General features: G+C 38.9%; 1 protein-coding gene across 4 annotated transcripts in view; it reads left to right on the forward strand.

Annotated features, from left to right (window-relative positions):
• ZBTB20 (zinc finger and BTB domain containing 20) overlaps positions 1-17,780 on the forward strand; it is a 769,186-nt gene that overhangs the window by 638,417 nt on the left and 112,989 nt on the right. Inside the window, exon 1 of one of the 4 annotated variants that reach the window (XM_030330012.1) lies at positions 11,432-11,748. The exons of the other annotated variants lie outside the window; for them this stretch is intronic. The gene's annotated coding sequence lies outside the window, so the exon portion shown is untranslated. Of the gene's footprint in view, positions 1-11,431; positions 11,749-17,780 lie in introns of those variants that run through there. 4 annotated transcript variants of the gene reach the window in all.

A 17,780-nucleotide genomic window follows, 5' to 3' on the forward strand; every position in this document is an offset into this window, starting at 1 on the left:
CCTTGCCTAAAACTTCTCTTTCCAGGTTCTGTTAGAACTTTACCCATATTCCAAAGTCTATCGCAAACACTGCTTTCTTCAGGTAACTTTTTTAAGTGTCCATCATCAAATAATATTCCTGAAGCCACTAAACCTACAGAATTCTGTTAGCAACCTTTTATGGTATTTGCCTTATTTTGTGTTGTATTTTAATTATATGGTGTTTATTTTCTTCCAGATTCTAAATATTAGGTTTATGTCTTCTTATTTATCTTTGTAGCTATTTTCTAGAGCTTAGATCCTAGGAAAGTCCTTTGTTCATAGCAGGTCCTCATTAAATATTAAATTGGTTTCATATGATAAATTGGGCTTATGTATTAATGGCTATTATGTTTTGAAGGACCCAGGAAGTCCATCCACCCGAAGTGTCTCCCCTATTTTCCAGGCCATAATGTCTTCCTTAGGGAACTTTCTCTTCTACAAATGGGGATTTTCCACTAAATTGTGTCTTTTTCTTCCCTAGCAACAAACTATTGACTAGTTGATAGTTGAGTTCCCCCATCTTCTAAGATTCACTCATTATCATCTAAGAGGAAACAAAGTCATAGAAGAATAGACTAGAAGTCAGGTATGTTCTCAAGGAGGTAACAACTAGGAAAATGTTCATGAAAGAGGTAGCGAAATGGAAAGTACCTTGGGCTGTGCCACTTATTAGTTGTGTGCCTTACTTTTCTCATCTGTAAAAATGGACAATCATAATGATTTCTATCTTACAGAGATGTGATGAGACCTAATAGTACCATATACCACATACTAAATAACGAAATACTTAGAATAATACCTGGTACGCTCTAAGTGCTAATCAGTGTTGGCTGTTAAGTATTCATATATATGGTGTATACATAGTATATATAATCATATGCATATTAAGTATATACACTTATACATACTGAATAATACATATGCATATCTATTTAACAACTATTGTGATTGTCATTGCTCTTTTACCCCATTTACCCAATGGCAGATCCCAGAGAAACTCCTGGATAGCCAGAGACCTTAAGTGTCTAGGGATAGAACATTTAAAAGAAAAGAGAACTGGCTTTGTCAGACAGATGAGGCTTTAACACACAGCTCTGCCACCTCTTCACTGTGCACGTTGAGGGGGTTACTTAACCTCTCTGAGCCTCAGGTTTTTCATCTACAAAATCTGAATGCCTATCTTTTACATTGACTTTGAGGATTAAACAAGCTCTTGTTCTCCCTAATCATTTTGAGATTGAATCTCATTCTTTTGTTGATTCTTATCCTTTTTCTGAACTTCACATTTGTTTTCTTGACAAATCAAATCCCAGACGTTTTGTTTGGGACAAGCTTAGAAGAAATAGGTAGCACATTGCTTCAGGAAAATGGTGGCAGCTAATAATTTCAAATTATTAATAATTTAATGCAGTAGTGGAATGTTAAAATATGTACCAATTAATATGCACCAAGCCTAATAGAGAACAAATACTTACCAAATTGTGGCTAAATCCGTAATCTAGAACAAATTTAGCAGTCCGACCAGGTTTTGTTTTTTTTTTTTTTTTAATGAAATATGTTGTACCTATGGAAATAATTAACTGTACTAATCCACAGCTTTTACAGTTGGTTATTTTTTTAAGTACAAGAATTTAGATTTTCACTGAAAACAGAAAGTCCTTTCCCCACAGTCCTGCTTGAAAAGAGTATGTGGGGTTTGGGGGAGGGGGGAGAGAAACAAAGGAGAAAAAAGCTGTCATGAAAGTATCTACAAACTCCTGGATATTTGGATCTGAAAGAAAAAGAACCTTGTAATGTACCTTCTCACATTTAGTCCTGTTCTTGTAGTGCTGTGATGTGGCACTTAATGCTCTAGGGGACCTAGAGCAAGTGTTACAAATGCAACCAAAAGTCTCATGAAAATGAGCCTCTTAACAGTGTGTGAGCTGGTCTGCAATGGCCTCAGGAAATCCCCCCAGCTATTCACGTCCTTTTTATCCACTACATTCTCTGACTCAAAGGGAAACCTCACTTCACCTCCTTGACCAGAATTGAGCAGACATTGATTTGGTTACCCAGTGCTTTATTTATTCATTTATTAGTCTTCATCATTTGTATTCCACTAGAACAAAAGAATATATCTTTTCTTTGCATTAATTTTAAGTTTAAGAATGTGCAAATGTGTGTTTGTGGGATAGTGCATATTTTTGTTGGTATAATTTTATGGGTAGCTTGCTTTAATTTAAAATATTTTCCATCAGGGCTGTAATACTTAGAGCCTCACCATCACCCTCATCACCATACACGTAAAGTGAGCTGTTTAAAAGAGAATCATGTTTTTCTATTCACTTATGTAATTAGTCAGGTCAGGTGTCACATGGGAAAAGTAAGTGGCCCAGTGCATAATTTAAAAAAAAAATTAAGAATCACAACTTTTACCTCAGTGATAATGATGCACTTATCTATGGGCATTTTATGTGTCTTAATTGCCCCCCAAGAAAAGCCAATAAGAAGTGAATCCAATTAAACAGCAGATATGTTGAAGCAAATGCTATGTGTAAACCACTGTACTGGAGGCAACGGGAAATTCAGAGAAGTAGAAGTCAGGTTTTATTCTCCAGGAGCCTATAGTCTAGTCAAGGATACATGACAGAAAAAGTGGAATTGCACGCAACAACTAAAGATTTAAATAACAGCTCAAGATATTCCAGTGTGTTTTTTGCACAATTACCTTAATAATTTTATTAAAATATACCACACAGTTAATTGCTGTTCCACTTGAAGGACTCACTGATTGGGTACCATATATTCGTATAGCCACCTAAATAGCAACAGTCCATGAGATCTTCATCTGAATTCAATTCACAGATATGTTTCAACAAAGTTTGGACAATTCAGGCAGTAATAACTTGCATTATGGCAGAATACATGTTCCTGTCCTTTTAAATGTTGAATGCCTGTTAGCTTTACTACAAATTTTCCTTCAGGAATACTTGTTGAACTAATAGATATTTCTAAGTAGATGTTTGATGTCAAGCAGCCAAGGAATGGCTTTTGGAGATATTTTCACTACTCAATACCAGCTTCGGAAGCCATGCTTTCTGCAATTGTATAATACTGAATTTGATCTTACGTAGTGGATATGTTCAAAGTAGCGTTGACCAGAACGCAACCAAAATAAATTCTGTTTAATGTATAAGCAATCATAATCAACCCAGAGATCATATAGGGACTAAAAGGAAATAACATCTCTTGTTACCACTTTAGTCATAACCTAACAAGAAGGTTCATGTAAGTTCAGGGGAAAACCATGAAAGTATATACAACTTAAGTGTCTCAAAGTATGCAAACTACCATGCCCAACATTTCTGCACATACCTTACTCTTCTGCTGAAGTGTAAATTATAATAACATCAATAATGCCAAGCAAAAGGGATCCTTAGTTTACAAAGCATTCTAGATACATCATCCCTTTTGATCCTCAGTGTGTGATCTCAACAACTTGTGAGATTGGCAAGGCACACATTATCCACATTTTACAAATGGAAAAATCTATGAAGTCTACAAGGACAGATGACTTTCTTAAGGACACAGAGCTCTTAAAAGGCACACCTGCTTCTAATGCTCACAGTGTGGCTGGCTCAGAGGAGACAGCAACCCAGACGGAATCTTTGCCACACCACAACTATCCTTCAAAGTACACAGGAGTTGCCAGAGTGTGACCTGTAGACTTAAATCTTCGGAGGATGGAAGAGCCCTCAGGCCAAGAGGTGTACCTGCTATGATTTCATGCAAGAAGGAAAAGGGATGCTTAGCTGTCTTTTTTATAACATGTGCACCACCCCCCCCCCCCCTTATATAGAGTCCTTGGTAAATTCTGAGAATTCTCATACTTACTGATTGGATAAAGTCCTGATGGTTTTCCATGAAATCACAGTTGTGTCTGATCTGGTTGTATCAGAGTTTTTTCCAGCCCCCTAAGAGCTTGGGATTCAATATCTAAAAAAGTTTCAATCCTGACCTGGATAGTCCTTCCCACCTGTCAAGATTTATGTCTTTTCTGTTGAAAAATCTGTGAATAAAATCAGTTGTCTTTGAGCTGGCTTCCTGGAGCTTCTTGCTTATTTAAAAATATGGTATGGAAATTATGGAGATCATGGGCCACTTTACTAAAACTGCGTATCACTGGGAGTTGATAAAGAAGTATGGTTCTGAATTCGAGAAGCTGCAAGCTTTCATTTGCAATATAGAATTCAGAGCTGTCACTAAATTTTGCTACCTGATGAATAGAAAGGCGGAGTTTCAAATCAAGAAATTCAGCACTTAGTTCCAGAAACTAAAAACATCGGTGGGTCCTCCATTCAATAATGCATCCTTTACAAGTCTACAGACTTCCAGCCTTCATTTTGGCTTGCAGAGTTAGACCTGGCACCTGAAGCTTGAATTTTTGCTATTATTACTTCAGAGCCCCAGCTGATGCAAAAAAGCAAGGCGATATCCCCAACACCTTGGTCTCAGGACACTCACAATCCAAATTAATGTTTCTTCCATAATGATAATCCTGCAGTTATAGCATGTTTTCATATTCATGATCTTATTAAGTCCTACATTAGCCGTATGCATGGACAGGGGGACTGTTATTATTATTGTTATCAACATCATCATTCCCATTTTGTAGATGAGGAGATAAACTAAGAACATGATCTGTGGTCACATAGCTGATGACAAAGCCACAGTTATACCCAGGTGAGCAGGTGACCTCACTCATAGCCCATATTTTTCACCAGACTTGCCAAGGCTCACATATTTGCCCTCTGACAGTGCTTCTCAGCCAGGTTTTAGAATTACCTAAAGGGATCTTTAAAACATAGGCACTGATATATCCACCTCTGAGTATCTGATTCACTAGGTCTGGAGTACAGCCCAAGAATTTATTTTTCTAACAATTTTCTAGGCAATTCTAATGCTGCCAAGGAGCACTGTTTTAGGAGTGCTGTTCTACAGATTGCAGTAATTGAATGGCAGTGATACATTAAGGCAAGATAGTCTTATAAGGAGGAAGTTTGTTTTGCATGATGCCACCTCAGGCCTCATTCTTTTCTCCATTTGTGACCTCCACTGGGAAAGAGCAGAGCAGGTGGGGGGAGGGGAGCTGGTAAGAGGGCACCTTGCTGTTTAAAATGAGTTTAAATCTTCTGGCACTCAAGAATTGGACAGCAAAACCCTTTTACTGCGAAAGCAAAACCCTACTACTGTAGATTAACTTGGAGGTATCTGATTGCCAACCCAGCAATGAAGAAATGCTTTAAGACTGGACATGGCAAACGTGATTAGATGGCTCTATAGACAACTGATCCATTAACCAACAATCTTTAGATAGATTTCTCCATGTCAACCTAGGATGTTCTTAATGGCAAGAAAGAGAGACCCATTCTTGATCTATCCTAGTCAACGTTTTTCTGAAGACTGGGGTGAAGTTTCTTTTATCACAGGCTCAGTTTGAGTCAACAAGGCAATACATCTGCTAAAATAAATAAGTAAAAATAAAAAATAAAAGGAAGAAGCTTGCCTTTTCTAGCTTCTGGAGGCCATCTGTACTCAGCCCAGGACCACAAATAACTCCAACCTCTTGTCTCCATCATCATCTCCTACTACTAGCAGTTACTACTAGCTCTGATCCTTCTACTACCTCTGATCCTCCTGCCCCTCTTTTATATGAACCTCATGATTACATTTAGGGTATAGGATAATCTCCCCATCTAAGTATCCTTAATTTAACCACATCGGCAAGACCCCTTTGACATAGAAGATAATGTTCATAGCTTCCAGGAGTTAGGACATGGATATCTTTTGTGGGGTCTTTATTCAGCCGGCCACAGCCTCTTTGTGATATGTTTCTCAGACTACGTTAAGAACATGGTACTTCTTTCTTGGCAGCAGTATGTAAGAGGTTCAATGATAAAGAAGAGGGAATGGAACCAGGAAACAGAAGAACTAGGTTCCAGAACTGGTTTTGCTTCTACCAAGTTGTGTAATCTTAAGCTCATCTGACAAAATGTCTCTGTAAAATGTTTCAGCTCTTCTCTGTGAACTGACGGAACCAAAGAATCTCCTAAACACTTCCTGTATCTAAGATCCTGTGCCTCCTTAAATCTATCTAGATGATATTTAAATCTAAAAGCAAAAGCTTGCTTACCACCTCTAATATTCAGAGTAAATCTTGTTCACCTTTCTTTTGAATTCAAAATTCACTTAAATTTTGAATTTAGTTGTGCTATCCAAGGACTTCTTACTGTAAAAATCATGGTGAGGCTAGGAAAATCGCCAGTATAAGTACTTTTTGCTACCTAATTCTTAAATATCCTATCCAATAATACTACTTTAGTCTAAACGTCAAATCACTAGTATTGTACATATTGGATACTAGAAACACAGAAAGAATAGACTGTAATTGCATATGAAGAACTAAGAGAGAATAGTTGTTGTGTCAGCTCATCTGAGATACCATCTACTACCAAGAGCAGGTACAATACATTAAATATGCCAAGGAGAGTGTAAAGACCTTGTCCCAAAGATCTCGGTCTCAAGGCATGAATGACAAACTAGAGGATAGTCACTGAGTGATTGCTGTCATTATGATAAGGGTCAAAGAGATGGAAAAGGGCTGAGATTTTATTCTTTTTGCTTTTTTTTTTTCAGTTTGTTTTTTCAGTTCTCAGATAAGACCTGGAACTTGACCACTGATTCACAAAAGGAAATCGGGCTAGTTTGATACAGATCTCTCCACAGCATGGGAGTCATCCCACAAACACTGATTTTTTTTTTTTTTAAATTTTTTTTTTCAACGTTTATTTATTTTTTTGGGGGACAGAGAGAGACAGAGCATGAACGGGGGAGGGGCAGAGAGAGAGGGAGACACAGAATCGGAAACAGGCTCCAGGCTCTGAGCCATCAGCCCAGAGCCTGACGCGGGGCTCGAACTCACGGACCGCGAGATCGTGACCTGGCTGAAGTCGGACGCTTAACCGACTGCGCCACCCAGGCGCCCCCCACAAACACTGATTTTAAATGATGATTTACGGAGGGCCACAAAGAATAATTTGGAGGAAGTTTATAGGAAAGAAAGCTTTGAGAGCTGAACCAGAAAAGGTGCTTGAAAGTAAATCAAATTATGGCATACATTGAATTATGGCATTTATTATTATGTGCAGAGTATGCATGGAATTTTGAACTAAAAGCCGAGGAAGCAAAGGTCTAGAAACTCTCATGCATAGTAAATAAATTAACCCTTTATTCTGTTACTTTCTGCGCTCCCTATATTTGGTGGACTTGTTCATACAAATGTACACTGAAAAGGACTAATAAACCATGCTCTACCTTGAGTACATTCAACTATTTGTGCACATGATTCAAATACATGCCTCCAGGAGATTTTCTTTGGTATGATGTCGACACAGTCTGTATTTCAAAGGCCAAGAATTCTTTGGGAAAAGAAGAAGGGTCGTGTGTGTTTATGACTGTCAAACTTTCCTAAGTTTATTAAGTTGGGATCCTTTGTCCTTTTCTTCCATAATTTTGAAGATTATTCTAGTAATATGTTTGGTGAAGAAAAAACCTGCCAAATAAGTCAGGGTCTAATAATTGTATTAATGACTGTTCTAAAACCTGTGAGTTCAGTATACTATACCATTCAGAACCGTGTTGTTTCTACTTTAAAAGATCAGTTTTCATTGCTAATTTTTGTGCTGGAAACTATACAGTATAAGGAAATCAGTTTATCATGAGCATCATGATAAATCAGCTCTTGAAATATCTGCCCATGAGGAAAAAAACTATATGATTGGAATCCTGTCACCAAGGAAATCGTTTAAAAATCTGTTTATTTCAAATATTAGCTTCAGCTAGTTATCTTTTTGTGATGACTTTAATTCTTTTGCCCATTCATTCATTTATTACATGGCTCCTATACAGTAATCAGTTAGAAGAAAAGAACACCCCATACTATTATGCAAACCTTAGATATAACTATATGTTTTTGTGTGTTCCTATGCTTTTTTAAAGAGCACATTTGTGACAGGAAATGAAGAATGGCATAGTCGGGGAAAAATTAAAGAGACACGATGTAATTATCCGAACTGGAATTAAGCCAATTAATAACCCGTGTGCTAACACTACCCTCAAAGTGCTGAAAATGTCGTCAGATATTTAAATGCCCTGGGTGGTCATAGCCAGCAATCTTCGCCTCATCCATTTGCAACAGCACACAGGGACAGGGCTCACCCTGGCTTCTGAGGAAGGGCCGCTACCTGAAGTGAGCAACTGAAGAGATATAGGTGCAGATTGCATAATCCGAGCACAAGTGCTTGTGCACAGATTTTCACTTATTTTTAATGAAATCAAAACACTGGTGTCTTATTCAACACATATTTACTGAATAATACCTACCATGTGGCAGCCCAGCATCATGGTTGAGGATACAGGCTTCAAAGTCACCCTGCCTGGATTTCATCTCTAGCTCCACACTTACTAGATGTGTGCTCTTGAACACGTTATCTCACCCCTCTATTCCTCAGGGTTTTTTTCTATGAAATGAGGATTTGTAGTGCTTAATTCATAGAGTTGCTGTGACACTAAGGTATGACACAAATATCAAGTACTTAGCAGAGGGCTGAGCACAAATCAAGTACTCGGTAATATGTTGGTTATTATTATTATTATTATGAGCTGGGAAATATACCAAAGTCTGGGTAGAAAGAGATCAAACAATTCTCAGATGATGTTTGGAGTTTAAATTCTAGAACTTTGGGATTCTAAGTTTTGTAATCTCTACTGCCAGTGCTTTCCAGTAGAAATCTGTATATTAGGTCCTTGCTTTACTATGAGTATCCCTGTCTTGAACCTACATGCTTTGAATATAACACACTCAGCACATCCATAGCACACAGTTTTATTTATTTATACCCTCACTGTATGCCTACCTCAATAATAATTACCACGTAATACCATCCATGGACTGTATATATGTTAGCTCATGTCATGCTTAGAACAACCATGTGGGATTAATATTATCACCTTTTACAGGTAGGGAAACTGAGGCTCTGAAAGTGGCCATGACTTACACAGTGTTATAAAGGTCTCTTTGACTCCAAAGCTCATTCCCTTCTTCACCCAATTCACCCCACATGGATTTACTAAGCACATCACTTCTCTGCTGTAGGTTCTTGCCTATCAGGTGCTTTGAGACCTGCAGGAGGACCAGTGTCAAAATCGGTGGTCCCACCTCTCCCTAAATTGACTGACTGTGGACCAGGTGTTTTAGACACGTCACAGCAGCTATTGTTAAAGAGTTGATGTACAAATAAACTAAATGACTCTGGCTATGACTTCTCTCGGCTTACTCGTCCTCCAGTGGGCTCCCAGGTGCCTGACATTTCTGTCAATTTTCTTCTTCCACCCTAAGTAGCAACAGCGTCACTGAAGCATGACTGAGAAGGAGTTTTCCCTTTTATGTACACCATGATTCTTGTTTTAGGACAAGAGACTTCATCTCTCCAGTGACACCTGATGGTACTGCTCTTTTCATAAGCACCTCTTCCCCCTTAAAGAAAAAAAAAAAAAGCACCTTCAATTATCTGTTGTCAAAAGGGAGATCCTTACTGAATAGGATCATATGTGTCAAAAAAAAAGATACCATCCAATGTATGGGCAGGTAATACTGTTTTCCCTTTCTCTTTTAGAAGCTCATTTCAATTGAAATATATAGGAAGAGTTGCCCACAGCTAATGTTCCAGGTAGCAAATCTCACCAGTGATTTAGAACGGCATTGTAGGCTAATAGCCTCAATCTCTTTCACCCACAGTGTGCCTACATTTTAAAAATGACTTGTAGGAGAAAACAACATCTTCTTACATGGTGACATACAGCAGATGATATACATAGAGAGAATTGCAAACTCTGGGAGAGATCTCTGTGGGTCGATCCACTGGCCTTCATTAGCTTGGAATGTGACACCAACTATACCTTGTCGAGACAGGCCCTCTACCACGCTGTATTTTTCTACTTTTTTTTCCTGACACTGAATTAAGACTTAAATCCCTATCCTTAGAATTCAAAATGGACAAGAAAATGGTTCAACTTAGCTATTTAGACGTTTTAAAAACTGGAGGTTTGTGCAGTAACTGCAGGGATGGAGCAATCTTGTTATTCTGGAGACAAGGGTGATAGCCATACCTGTTGGGCCAGAGTCTGTAACGAAAACTGGAGGTTAGCTGGTATGACAGGCAGAGCACCAGCCTGGTGGGCTGCTGAGGCCCTGGGTTCCAATGTCAACTTGCGATTGCCTTTGTAATTTATTGGCCTGAGTCTCCGGGCCTCAGTTTCCTCGTCTGCTAAATTAGGGCGTTGGGGAGATTGATCTCCGTGGCTTTTTCCGGCTCTGGTATTCTCTGGGTCTGCAAATCGCCTTCAGTGTCTGCCATAGTCTGCCTTGCCAGCTCTGTTTGTCACAAAGATTAATCCATTTTAACTGTACCTTAGAGTGCTCCCGGGAGAGAGGATGGATGGATTGTTTTGCACCTATTATTGCATCAGAACTTTTGCCTTTTTAGACGAGATCGTGCCGTGCCTAAAATCTGTCTGCCTGTCTGCCCACTGACTTTGTCTGTGCTGATCTCTTGCCACGGTGCCTCTTCTCCCAGCATCCATCTCCCTCCAAGATCTAGACTAGGCATCTGACTGTACCTGTCTTGTTCTCTGCAGCATCTGTCTGCTACGCTCCTAGACCATCGTTAATAAACTTTCACACATTACACGCAGACCCTAATATATGGGCACCTGCACACAAATATCTACTGTTCATAAAACTAGGGGAGAAAACTCCCTTTTTTTAAAAGACCTCTATCTAGTGCCATTTGTATTTGCACTTTTTGTTTAGTTGTAAGTTTTAATAGTTCCCCCTTTGAGGATTTGTCAGTACGAGCAGTATTGCTTATCAGAACACACCAACAGTCTTTTTGTAATATTCGCTTTTCCCCTTTGGTTCAGCCGAGCCTGCTGACAGATCATTCAAATTCAATTGTTTTATGTCTAAGCCGAACAGCTAATTAAAGTAGGGATGATTAACCTGACTGGCAGTGTCGCTCTCCCTCGCGCTCTCTCTCCCTCTCCCTTTCTCTCTCTCCCTCCCTCCTGCTCCAATCAGTCTTTTTCTCACACTCTCTCTCTCCTTCCGTGTGTGTCTCTCTCTCCCTCTCTCTCTCCCTCTCTCTCTCTCTCTCCCCCCCCCTCTCCCTCTCTCCCCCCTCTCTCTTCCTCTCTCGGTCTCTCTCTCCCTCCTTCGGTTGGTCTCTCTCTCTCTCTGTCTCTTGCTCTACTGTTTTTTTTTTCCTCTCTCTCTCTCCTAAACGTGGTCTGCTTGCTGATGGCAGAATGGCACTCGGAGATTTGTGCATTGTGTCTGGTTTCCTACGGGCAGGCTGACCCAGTGCCTCCAGGGACTTATCAATAGACCACTCAGAAGAGACACAGACAGGAGAGAGGAGGAGGGGTGGGGGGAGAGAGAGAGAATCAATATCAAGAATAGAAGGAGCTCCGAAGCCATTTTTTTTTTAAAGAAGTATCGGGACTTGGGAGAGGGTGACAAAGAAGGTTTTTCAAAGAGGCAGTGGAGGAGGTTCTAATAAATTTGGAAGGAAACAGTTCCCTGTCTTGGGAAAAGGAGAACTCCTGACTGATTAGCATTCACACCAGGTATGAGATGTTCGCTACCCCTTATCACTGTGTCGCAACCGAGATGGAAAAGCCTTTTTTTTTTTTTTTTTAGGAGACTGAGGGAGCATGTATTTCGCTGTGTTTGTTGTTGGGGGGTAAGGGGGGGGTGGCGTGAGATCTGTGGGCATTTGTGTATGGGAGCAGAAAGAATGGAAGCAGTACAACGGGGGGTGGGAAAGAGTATGGAGTATGTTACTGTCTTCCCTGTCTTTGTGCACCCCTGGGGGGTTACCCAAGTTCATTTCTAGCAGGTGGATTTGGACGGGAGTTACTTAACGCTTGACCGCCAGTTTTGAAAAAAAAGAAAAAGAAAAAAAAACGTTGCTTCCTATGTCTATTAAAGGAAGCTCCAATTTCTCTCTCTCTCTCTCTCTCTCTCTCTCTCTCTCTCTCTCTCCCTCTCTCTCTCTCCCTCTCTCTCTCTCCCACTCTCTCTCCGTCTCTCTCTCCCTCACTCTCTCCCTCTCTCTCTCTCTCTCCCTCTGCCCCCCCATCCGTCTTCCCCTCTCTCCCTCTCCCTCTCTCCTCTTTTTTCCCTCTTCTAAGCAGACAGCGGGAGGGCTCCTGGCTCCCAGCCAGCCCAAAAGCCTCTAAGTGTTTTGCACTTGTTTCAGGGAGTAGCTGCCCGGGGATTTTTCAGCATTTTCACTAGAGAACAAAGAGTTCTTTACAAAGGGAAGGGGGGGGGGGGAAGTGAGCTTAATGTCTGATATATGTTTTTCTATTTTTATTAGTTTTTCGCCTAAAAAGAAAGAGACAGGAACAGAACATTCACTCTATAATGACACAAAGACATTCAAAAGAAATCCGGTTATCTTTTCTCCCCATCACCCCAAGATATATACATAAAAAACAAAAAGGAAAAAGGCTAATGAAGTTGGATATGTTGCTCTTTTCTCCTCTTTTAATCTTTCTAAATCCAACTGTTCTTATGCTCACTCTGCTATTTTTTTCTACTCACAATAAAAGTTGTTCAGGATGTATCTTCTCTTATCATCTCTTTACCCTTTCTGGGTCCCCAAAATCCTGTGGAGGGGAGAAGGAGAGTACACCAAATAATCAGTTTAGTGGTGAGAATATCCTCTACTTTTGCCACTTGGGTAAAAAGTTAATTAAGGGATTCGGGCTCCCCAAATGCCAATGGGGTGCACTAGTTCACTCAGTCTCACAAGTGTTGGTACTGCCTGTGTCACTTGTCAGTTATTAAAGAAAAGGTACTAAAGGGAGCAGATATTTGTATTTTATTTTTGTTTCCATCTAATTACGTAAATGCCAAAAACCCCCGGAGAGATGGCTTGCCCCCTCCATGATACACTAGTTCAAGTGAAATAGAGTCTAGACAGAGATTTTTCAGCGATGCTGACTGCCATGTAGCTTTGTGTTCTCCACTTGATTTTTTGCCTATGCTTGTATATTTTTACCATGAATTTGTGTTTGTAGCAAACATTCCAGAATGCTTATCATTTTCAAATTAATGCTCCGAGAAAAGAAAAAAAGAAATCAGCATGTGAACTGTATGTGCAAAATGTACTAACCAATTCCATCGTTTTCTAAATGCATTTATATCTTTATACTAATATTCTTGAATTACAAACTCAAGAAAATGCTTTCTTTCTAAAAGTTCTCCTCCTAATGCATTTGTATCTCGATTGTCACTTGGAAATCTTTTTAAGGTACCTAACAGACATAAAACAGAACAAGGAGGAAAATGCACAAGCACCAGAAAAATCCTTAAATATGTATTATGTACAATACCTAACTAGAGATAACTATTTTACCAAGTGAAAATGAGCTACAACAGTTGTTTCAAGATTCAGAAACTCTTTTCTTTCTTTTCTCTTCTTTTTTTTTTTTTTTTCCATTCACTGAAAATACAATCTATTCCTGTCCCTGGGGAGAAAAACTGTAGGGAAGATATAGATATATACATTTTTTTCATATTTTTAGACTGCATTTATATAACTACTTCTTAAGAGTGTAACACATATCAGGGCAGTGTGATGTCTACTAGTCAGTAAACCCTTCTGGCTGGGAGGTGTGAGCGCCTTATGTTTGAAGTAACTTGATAACAAGGACTCTTCGGGAAACCTTACTTGTGTATGTGTTGCCTCAGTAATGACCCTCAGACAAAAAACAAGAACTAGGTGGCCACTTGAACTCCCTGAAAGACATTAGATTTAGGGGAACTTTTGACAAATCCAAAATTTTCTAGGGTAGCTCCCTTATATTTATGTATTTTTTTCGGGAAGATTCTTGTATTGCCTCCAGACTTTTCTCTTTGTAAAGATTTTTATGCTTCTAATAGTGCTTCAGGACAAAAGGATCTTTAAAGAGAAAGTCATCAAAATAAGAGAAAAGAAACTCAGTCTCTAAAAAGTTTTATATTGAAGGCAAGAGCTTCCCCCCCCCCCACACACACACACTTTTGGCTTCTTTCTGATTTTTTTTCCCCTGAACTCTTTTGTTGCTGTGGGCTGTTGTGTTTACATTTTTGTTTTTTGTTTTGGTTTGGTTTTTTGGGTTTGGTTTTTTTTTTGTTGTTTTTTTTTTTTTTTTTGCTCTCGCTTTTTTTTTTGTTTTGTTTTTTTTTTGTTTTTGGTCTATTTTTTATGTGACCAAAGGGGTCTATGAAGGGGCAGAAGGGCTACGGGTAAGAGGCTGTTACTGAAAGCTGCACTAGCCCCTCTTGATCCCAACTCAGGCAGCTCCTATCAGCTAGTTGTGCCGCCAAGAGTACAGTGAAAGGTGATAGCTGTCATTCTGAGATTCTTCGTGGATCTGACCTGAGAGTAACACATTCACAGTCGAGGAGAAAAGGGAAAAAAAATAGAGGAGGAGGAAAGAAAAGCTCTTTGAGCTGGAATACACTGGCCCTTTCTTCCTGTAGGCAATCCGCTCCAGTTCTTGGCGACGTGTCCTGCACTATCAGATATCATATGACTTTTTATTTAGATTCCTTTTCGGAGAATGGCCTGTTAGGACTCTGTTTGTTTTCTTTTATTTAATTTCCTTCTCCCCTCACCCGCTAGTTTTGTGTATCTGTGTGAGAGAGAGAGAGGGAGAGAGAGAGAGGGTGTGTGTGTGTGTGTGTGTGTGTGTGCGTGTGTGTGCGCGCATGCATATGTGTGTGCAATTTTTATCTTTGTTTTTGTTCTGTTGATCTGATGCTTTATTTAAGGACAAAGCTTTAATTATTTCAGTATACTGGTTTAATCATTTGCCAAAAAGAAACCTCATTCTAGGCTTTTTGGGGGGTCCATTTTTAAACACATCCATTAACACATGAGGGTAGAGATCCTAACTGGCTGTGGGTCGGCCCTTGGCCCACTCCCTTACCTTAAGTTAACCACCCCCCCCCTTCCTCAGCATGCAGGGGAGTGTGAGTTAGGAAACACCTGTGCCGAGTTGAGAGGGAAATAAAAGTAGAAGCAACTTCTTCAAATCTGCACTCCTAGTTTCACTTTAATAAACTTTTTTTTTTAATCGTTGGCTTTTTTTTTTTTTTTTTGGCACCCTCTGCTGAGTTTGAAAGCATCAGAGATCCTGAACGATGTGTCTGTGGAGCTTTTGTGAGGTCAGCTGAGCACCCCTGCAAAGTAGAGCAAGGGCTGAAAGTCATTCAGAGACTTCAGAATTAAGTGGGAGATTTCAAGAAGATCTCTGAGATCTGGGGGGCCGTGAAGGGTTTGGTGATAGATGGTAAAATGGCATAACTTGGGGATACTCAGGGAAGAGAAAGAGAAATTCCTAGGCAGGAGTAACACAGGCATTCCTGCTGCATTTGGTACTTTGGGAATCATATTTAATCAAATTTTTATTTTTATTTTGTGTAACTTGCAATTTAGCCAATTGATAATGTGATTGCCTTCCCTCCATGCTTCCTGTATCAAACAGAGGAATTAAACTAACATTATTATGGGGTTTCTCCTAAATTTTTGATGTATCTGTTTTTCAATTTTGGAGAGTTCAGATTTTAGTTAGCAGAAGAAAAACATAACTTCTCTAGGTGTGTGCAAATGGCTGGTTGCCTATGCATTATTCTCATCATGATGTACTTTATCTACGCATAAGCATAATATATCCTGTCTGTATCAGGGTTTTTTAAAGTACAGTAATAAACTAGACAGCCCTGAATGTTCATATGACCATTACATTCTTTAAGCCCACTGTTATTAGTTCCTTGTTACTTTCTCTAAAATGGTTTTTCACAGACCTTAAATTTCTAATGCTTATCTTAGCCAGAGGTGAGTTCTGTTGAAACTTGGAGGGAAATTTATTCCACCCCTTTAAGAGTACCCAAAAGGGAAGGGAGAACTATTTTTCGTTCAACAAAAAATTTTAGAAGCCTTTCTTTCCCCCAGCGGAAAACTCCAAAACAGCTTTGTCTCAGAACGTTAAACTTGGCATGGATAAGAAATGTGAGTTTTGCTTTGTTTGAGGAAATTTGTTTTTGAAACAACAACGTTATAAATATTTTTAAATTGCCTGCTGAGCATGCGCTGTGTCTGACTTTATTCATAGTTTTAAACACACACCAAAGTGCAGTCTTCTGAATGGCCACAGGTAAGGCTGTTGAATTGTATGATCTTTCTCAGAGCTACCTTCAGGGAGTCTACTCAGTTTTCCAGAAGGGAAAAGGGCGAGAGCTGAGTTTAGACCTGGACTCCCTTCTAAAAATCATAGAGCAAAAGTAGATTCCCCCATTCAGGCTTGCACATTATACTTAGGGTAAGTACTATTCAACTTTCCTTTCTTATAGGAGTCGCTTGCCTTAACTTTTCGGCTTCATACTAGCAGACTAAATTAAGAAAAAATTTAACTCAGTAAGGTATTTGACTGAAGTAGAAAATCTGCAGATTTTTAAGGGCATCTATTGTGCATAAATTTGGAGATACGAGGATTTGCCAGTGAAATGATAGCAGCTCTGTTCTTACAGAGCAAAGATGTGCTAGTCTGAACATGCCTGATCTCATCTGGAATCGAAAGCTAAATCTAGGTGGGCCTGTAATAATACCAGAAAAGGAACACATGTATCTTTTGTGCAACCTTTCTTTCTTTCTTTCTTTCTTTCTTTCTTTCTTTCTTTCTTTCTTTCTTTCTTTTTTTTTGCCAGGCTTCCAAAGGGAATGACAAAGAAGTAGGTTCTCCTCTTGTTTAATAAGTAGTCATATATTTTGCTCCTAGAGATATGTGTTTCCAGTTGTTTTGGGTTGTTTTGTTTTGTTGTTGTCACTGTTGTGGAAGTATATTTTTTCCTGTCAGTGATTGTTAACACTTTCCATTTTTCAGAAGGTTTTATCTCCATTAACTCCGTTTGATGTTTCCTCACTTGGTTACCTTTCTCAAGTCTGCGATGACCCTCCCAGGCTTTGCAATTCTGATCGATTCTTGTCAGAAATATATTTATTCATTAGCTGTTTGTTATAGTTATGATGGAGACAATGTTGTTTTTCGGGCCTTTATAACTATCCAAGCAAATTTCATTTTGAGGTGAAATTTCTCATAGTTTTCTTGACTCAGAACTGAACTTGTCTTGGAAAGACTTGAAAAAAATCTAATGAGCCGTTGTTGGGTTTATTTTTGTTTTTGTTTTTGTTTTTTTGAGAACTAAATATTTTAGCAAATCCAGGTGGATTCTTTTACGAAATACATACTGATATGCAATGTTTTTCTAATTTGTCTTTCCTTTCATGCTTTAAAACAGAACCTGAAAAATAAATGTGTAAAAAAAAAAAAAGAAAGAGAAAAACTGCCAGGTTAATGTTGATATTTTAAATGAACAATTTAAAATAATTCAAAGTTTCGATTTCCATGCAACATATCACCTTTCAATGTCAGTCAGAAATACTTTGTGCAGATATACGTAGACACACAGACCCAGATACGCAACTCCACTTTACATTTATATTAATTTTATTTTTACATAAAAGAGGATTAGCATTAATGCAAACTTTTATTAATTTATTGTATTCTATTTTTTCTATAATTTAGAAATCCAGTTAACTACTGTC

Source organism: Lynx canadensis, chromosome C2 (assembly GCF_007474595.2).
Source record: "Lynx canadensis isolate LIC74 chromosome C2, mLynCan4.pri.v2, whole genome shotgun sequence".
NCBI lineage: Eukaryota > Metazoa > Chordata > Mammalia > Carnivora > Felidae > Lynx > Lynx canadensis.